The sequence below is a fragment of the Cervus canadensis genome, chromosome 13 (assembly GCF_019320065.1).
Source record: "Cervus canadensis isolate Bull #8, Minnesota chromosome 13, ASM1932006v1, whole genome shotgun sequence".
In the NCBI taxonomy this organism is placed as follows: domain Eukaryota; kingdom Metazoa; phylum Chordata; class Mammalia; order Artiodactyla; family Cervidae; genus Cervus; species Cervus canadensis.
In genome coordinates this window covers 75,854,605-75,861,966 of record NC_057398.1, presented here as the reverse complement: position 1 = coordinate 75,861,966, position 7,362 = coordinate 75,854,605, and the positions used below count along the sequence as shown (strand labels likewise).

The following is a 7,362-nucleotide window of genomic DNA, read 5'->3' as shown; positions in this document are numbered from 1 at the left end:
AATGAAAATCTGACATTTGTTTCATTGCCTTTTAACTGAGAGTGGTTCCTCTGCTTCTTCATTTTACTTCTATTTCTCTTACTCTGTGAGTTTAGGAGAAAGTTGTCGACTGTAGTCTTAGACAGTTATTTACATGCAGCAGTGTCCTTGTGTAACTTGTGTGGCTTTAATATTTTTAGCATTCTGCTTTAGTCTGGATGCCTTCTGCCTCTTTCCTCAGCATGCCCTGGCCGTTATCCCCTTCACAGGGGATGTGCAGATGTAGGGGCTTGCATGTACTCCTGGAGGCCACACCAGCAAGGACAGTGATTGACTACTGCTCATGTGTCTCTCAGCAGCGGCAGCAGTCTGTGCATGCTTCCTGGTCCCATGACAGGGGACAGTGATTGGCACTCGCTCCTGGTTCTCTCGGCGGTGGGGGTGGCTTGCACCCACTTCTGGAACGCACTGTGGCAACCGAGGCTCACGCTCACCCTGAGAGCTTCTGTCCTGTTGCCTGAGAGCATGCAGAAGGGAAAGAAGTTTCTGTAGTGATCCTGCCCCTTCCCAGCACAACCCCCAATAATGGTACCTTGTGTCTCTGGCTGGCCCACGTTTCTTCTGCATATGCCCTTGGTTGTAACCGCACCCCTCTCCTGCCCGTTCGGGCTGTCTCTGTGCAGTCAATCCCAGTTGTCTCCCCATGTCTGACCTCTGAAGCCCCAGCTTTGGCACTCAGTCCCTGCCCTCCCTGGCAGACAAGCATCTCAGACTGGGGAGTGCATGGTGATGATACTGAACATCTGGGCAAATCTCTCTCTGTTTTGCCTTACACAAGCCAGTTGTTGTGCTCTCCTCCAAGTCTCCGAAGCTCCCTGTCCATCCTGGCTGGTGTTCCCACCAGTGAGGGGACTTCCCCAGGGTGCAGGAACATTTTTCTTTCACAGCTCCCTCCCAAGAGTACAGGTCCTATCCTGATTCCTTTCTCTCTTCCTCTCCTTTTTTTCTTTTGTCATACCTGGTTCCATGGAGATTTTCTTGCTCTTTCAGAAGTCTGAGGTCTTCTACCAGTGTTCAGTAGATGTTTTATGAGAATCGTTCCACACATAGATGTATTTTTGATGTATTTGTGGCAGGAGGTGAGCTCCACGTCTTGCACCTCTACCCATATTGATCCCCCTTCTGATTTATTTTTTAATATAGGCATTTAAGACTATAATTTTTCTTTAAAGTGCCACTCTAATTATATTTCACAAGTTTGACATGTAATGTTTTGTCTGTAAGCCTTTCTAAATATTTTTAACTTCAATTTAAAATGTCTTTATTCCATGAGTTATTTAATGTTTTTATCATTCATGGATGTTATTTTCATACATGTGATAATATAATAGATTTATTTTTCTTTATCACATTAAAGAATATTATTGTACTTTCCTCTAACTTTCACTGTTGATGAAAAAAGGAGTCAGTCTAGGCATCATTTACTTGAAGGTTATATATTTTTTCTTGCTGACTGCTTTTAATATCTTTTCTCTTTAATTTTAATATTTTTAATTTTTAAAAATAAAAATTTATTTTATCCATCTGTTTATGACATTATGACATAGTACACAAGAGGCAAAGTGTTTCACATCAGAGATTGCACTTCCAACTCCTTGGAATGTTCTTTGTTTTTTTTTTGTTTGTTTGTTTTTGGATAAAAGGGAAGACTAGACAGGAAAGGTAGGAAATGCTTGGGTAACTAAAATAAGGTTGGGGCCTCGGGGAGCAATACTAACATCATCCTCACAGGGATTGGGCACAAGGGGCTGTTTGTGGCAAGCTAATTTTCTAGGACTGTTAGCTGGAAGCATAGGAACACCACTTCTGGATGCTCATGCTATCTCATGCTTAAGTCATGAGATACACAGGTATAGAGCACTTTCTGGTAGTCACTCTTGGTGTCTTGCTGGATGTAGTAGTACGGCAGCTTGTAATTGTGGGAGACCATGATTCTAATCAAGCCCTTATAATGAGGGCTTGCTCTTCAGGGAGTCATATACGGCAAAATACAGTAATTTATTATGAATACTCTGGGCCAGCTTTAGGAAAACATCTTCCCAGTCTCCTTTGACCTCTTTCTTTATGCTCCCTAATAAGTTTATAAATCTCTAAGGGACATAACTCTCGTACCTTTCAAGTACTTTCTGGAGGTGACACACACTCCGCTTGGTAATGATGTTTATCCATTAAGAGCATCAGTTCTCTCCTCTTCTCTTTAGTACAATAGAGACTGAAGGTATCTTCATCAGTTAGTACATAATGACAGAGCCATCCTCTCCTCTTCTACCCTTTACAGGGGCAACTGACTACTTGCAGAAGTCACCAGATGTTTCAGAAACAATGTCCTTCTCCAGATCAATTTTGTACATTTCCTTGTAGACTCTGTTAATTTTCTGTAGCTTCTGGTTGGTCCTTGAGCAAATAATCTCAGGGAGTCCTCATTGCACCCCAGCCCCTTTCAAATCAGAAGCATAATACTGAGCAAGTGTTTTCAACAGTTTTCAAATCACCATCTTTAGGTGGCTGGACAAGGCTGATGGCAGTGCTGATGCAAGTTTCTTTTTTGTCCTTCTCTGGTAGGAAATATCCTGTCTCTTTTCATTGCTGCATTTGGTCAAAATATGGATGATGGTAACCTCATCCATACCTTTGCTCTTGATGGCTGTTTCAATGTTCAAAGCATTCTACTCAGCGTCAGAGTTGTTCTATGCTTTGACTGACCTGTCTGTACTTAAAAGTGTAGTGTGATTACCTTTCACGCTGGGCTTGCACAGAAATTCATGAACAGGAGACATTTTGACAGAAGCTGGGCCAAGTACCAAGAGCTATGTGGACCCATTTTTTAAAAATTTATACATTATGAAATTATCAATATATGTTATAAGTGTATGTACTTTTTATTTAAACTGCTTGTGATTAGCTGGGCTTCCCAATTTTGTCAGTTATTTGTTCTTCAGTTCTGAGAAATTTTAAGCCTTTAGCTCTTCAAATACTGCCCCTCTTTGTCTCAGTCTTTAGAATTCCAGTTCAATCTTTCTCTCCCACTTTTTATCTCTTTGTCTCTCTGAACTGTGTTCTGAAGAGTTTCTTTAGATCTGTCTTCCAATATTGTAAATCTCACTTCAGCTTTTCCTAAGCTGATGTTTAACCATTTCATTTTTCAAGTGTCTCTTTCAAAAGTTTTTTTTAACTGAGAAAATGTAACACAATTCAGAAAGGTGCAAAAATATAAATGGAGAAGGAAATGACAACCTGCTCCAGGTGTTCTTTCCTGGAGAATTCCATAGACAGAGGAACCTGAAGGGCTACAGTTCATGGGGCCACAAAGAGTTGGACACGACTGAGGGACTAACACTTTCACTTTCACAGCTTAACAATTAATTATGAAACAAATACTAAGTAATCACTCTAGAAATGGAATTTTACCGAAGTCCAGAATTTGTGTCTCTGTTTCTGATCCTCAACCACCACTTCCCCCACCAGAGAAAATCATCACTCTGACTTTAGTCCAATAATTTCCTTGCTTTTCTTTACAGTTTTACCAGCTATATCCATTTTTGTTTGTCTGTTTTAATGTAATGCTCTGTATTTGGGGTCTTACATCTTTTATTCAACATAATATTTGAAAATTAATCCATGTTTGTACCTGTGGTTCACTTATTTTCCATGTTTTGAGGCAGTACAGTTCATGAAAATATTACACTTTTTATTCTGCTTTTGATAGATATCTGGATTAGTTTTTTCCCTTTTTATGGAGGCACTGTTTTCAACAATGCTGCTATGAACATTATTGTATATGTATATTGAAACACATGTGCATGAATTTCTCAAGGCTACGTACTAGGAGTGGAATTGTTGGGTCACAGATTATGTATATCTTTAATTTTACTAGATAATTCCAGGCTATTTTTCAAAATGTTTCTTCCATTGAATTTTTCAGTTCAATTGTTTTACTTAATTAATTTAGAAAAATTTTATTTGGCTCTTCAAATCTACTTGATAATATATTCCTTTGCTATTTTTGGATATTTTAATTTTCCTTAAGCTTATACATATTATATATGTTTTTTCAGATCCAAAATAGAAGCCTTGTAGGCACGATTCTGCTCTATCAGGGTTTCTCAATGTTAGCACTATTGACATCTTGAGCCAGAGAAGACTTTATTGTAGAAGGTTGTCCTGCACATTAGAGGGTGTTTGACAGCAACTGGCCTCTGCACATTAGATGTCAAGAGCATACACATTCCCCTCCTAGCTGTGACAACCAACGATGTCTCTTGGAGGACAAAGTTGCCCTAGGTTGTGAACCACCATATGCCCTCTACTTTTTCCCTTATGTGACCTTACTCATGGTACCTTGTTTCCTTGTGTTTTGTGATTTTTTTTTGGTAAGCTCATGTTTCTTAAACCTGTATCTGTGGGAATTCTCTGATGCTTGGATTGAAGTTGCTTTCCTCTGGGATGTTTTCTATTTGCTACTGCCAAGCACCTGAAGACATTGCTAGCTCAGGATCATACAAAAAATAAACATTTGGCTTTAGATTTTTTGAACCCCTAAGATAGTGTGAATTATGGGCCACAAATCTGCACAAGGTTTAGCTGATGGTTACTGATTCTCAAAAGAAATGCTTTTCTTCTATTTAGTGCCAGATTTAAGGCAGCTGGGCATGACACGGATTTATTTTTAATTCACCCTTGTAATGAATTGTAGCCTTTGGGCTCTAGGTTTATGGATTTATTCTGGGAGTGTGGACTCCTATTAGTCTCTTTACCTTTAACAAACCCTCTGTGTCTTGCAAGATATGTGAAAATTGAAACTCATTATAAATGCTGACATTAGTGCAGGTTTATCTTTCTGGTTTTTATGTGATTTTAAGGTTTCCGAATTTACCTGTAATTTTCCCCCGATCTATTGGTTCATTTAAAAAGAGTTTTCAATTATTTTGTCCAGTATTTTTAGTTTTATTTAATGAGAGGATCAATCACTAAACTACTATGCTATACTTCAGAACATGAAGTCCATAACTTAAAAGATTACAACAACAGTGAAGCTGACTGAACAATTTAACACAACACAAAAGCAATATAAAAGCAGTTAGATTAATAATTTATACAAAGTGCACTCTTATGGGCCTATGCTAAATGTGGGTTGATTTTAAGACGATTGATGAAGTCCATGAGGACAGGTGTATAACAAATGGAGTTGTGGAGGGTGCTCCAGTAGGTCATATCTCAACACAGGATCCAGATTTTCTCACTAGTGAGGATTCTCAGCACTGACCTCAATGGTTTCTTGAGAAAAAGAAAACGCACTCAAGTATTGCTAAGTCAGACCACATAGTAGGATATTTTAAGTTCTGGAATTTATCCAGTGTTTTCTATAATTCTAGGAAAATTTATTTTCTTGGTGAGTATGATTAACTTTCACTATAATCAGTTCCATGGAAATGAAGTCCCACTGATAGGGTTGATGCTTGGTGATTTAGATACATCTTCAAGTTTGCACAGAGTGATTAAGAGCACAGAAGTCAGACTGCCAGAGTTAGAGTCTGGATTCCCCCACTTAAAAATCTTTCTTCTTAACCTTACAGTGTCTCCATTGTAATATTTGTGAATTTGCTAGAAATTATCTCATAGGTTTGTTGTGAGGCTTGAATGAATTAGTACATGTAAAACACCTAGATTAGTGCCTGGAACATATAAGCACTCAATAGATATTAATTTCAAAATGGTAATGTAGATATATATGAGAGGGTAACAGGCAGGAAGGCCAGGGGTCTCCAAACAGAGGAAATAGGCTGCAAGTGTCAGACATTTTTTATCTCTCTCTTAAGTGGCAGGAGGAAACAAACAAGTGTTAGATTTTTTCCCCTTCTTTATACAAATTTAAAAGGAGGTCTCATATATATATATATAGATATATATATATATATACACACACACATATATATGTATATATGTATACATGTGTATAACATATATATACATATATATATATAACATAACAAAATTCATACCAAAATTCATACCATTCATATCAAAATCTGAGAATGTCTCCTGAAATGTGATTTTATGTCCATCAGATCGCACTGCATTTCTTTATTGTTGGTGATTTCATTGGGTTTCCCTTGTGGCTCAGCTGGTAAAGATTTCATTGTGCTCAGAGTACTGAAGCAGTAAGAAATGGAAGCAGGTTCCAGTGGTCAGTCACTTAGTCCACACATCCAGCTTCAGCTCGACATGAGTACTTCCTCCATCCAATACATCAGCAGAGTTTCACTTTCAGGATCAGAATGTTTACAAGTCTTGTCACATACAGAGACATGAGTTGCCTGAGGTCTGAAGAGTTGAGTCCCTCAAAGCTTTTTAATTCCCTGTGGTGAAGAAGCAGTTCAGTAAACCAAGAAGCAGTTCAGTAAACCAAGCAAATGTCCCATGACCACTACCCAACAGCATCAATATAAATAATATTTCCATACTATGTTTCATCTTGTAAACCAATTTCAGTAAACCAACAATAATAAAAGCACAAGAACAAAGAAAATTAACAACTTTGGTGACTTCCTCCATGGTATCAAGCAATGAGGTGATTTTCAAAGTTCACAGTACACATTCTTCAAACAAATGATGCAATGCAAATGCCTTTTGATGGGAATAAACTGCTGAGATCCCTCTGCCCCATCTATACTTTTCTTTCTAGGAGACCAGGCTACAAACAGTGAGCTCTATTTTTGCATGTTTATATTCACACTGTCTTTAATAACCTGCTTTTGGGAGGCTGAGGTTTAGTTCTGTCAGAAGTTTCTGGTATACTGCCTTTCAGAGTCAGTGGGCCACACACTGATCTTAATCTTATGAACAGAGGCAGCATGGTATATATGAATCTTGCTTTAAGTCTCTGCACTTCTTACTTGTTTTCTTCATTTAGCATTTATTGGGCACTTACTGTGTGACAGGAACTTTTCTAGGTGGCTTCCATAAATTCGTATAATTTGGGAAGGCAACAACAGGCTCCCTAAGCACAACTGGCCTTTCTCAAGGAGATGGAGGCAAAAGAAGTGAGAGACCCAAATCAAAATGATCGTGTGTTTCCAGACACACCCTTACCCTGTGCTCCTCATATTAGCCGCTGGATCCACTCAACATCTGAGATGGAAACCGGGAAGTCATCCTAGAACTGTCCTCCCTCCCTTCTCATATTCCATTTATTCCTCATCTCTCAAGGCTTCTCCCTCACTGATCTGTAACCAGCTGTCTACCTGTCCAACTTTCTCTCTTAAGACAGACACTCTATTTGATCATTGACTGACTTGTTCAATTGCTAAGTTGGGTCTGACTTTT

The 7,362-nt window shown here is 38.6% G+C and overlaps 1 pseudogene; it reads right to left on the bottom strand.

The window, feature by feature from the left end:
* Positions 1-1,858: 1,858 nt before the first annotated feature.
* LOC122451779 lies at positions 1,859-2,828 on the bottom strand (annotated as a pseudogene).
* Between the last annotated feature and the right edge of the window lie 4,534 nt (positions 2,829-7,362).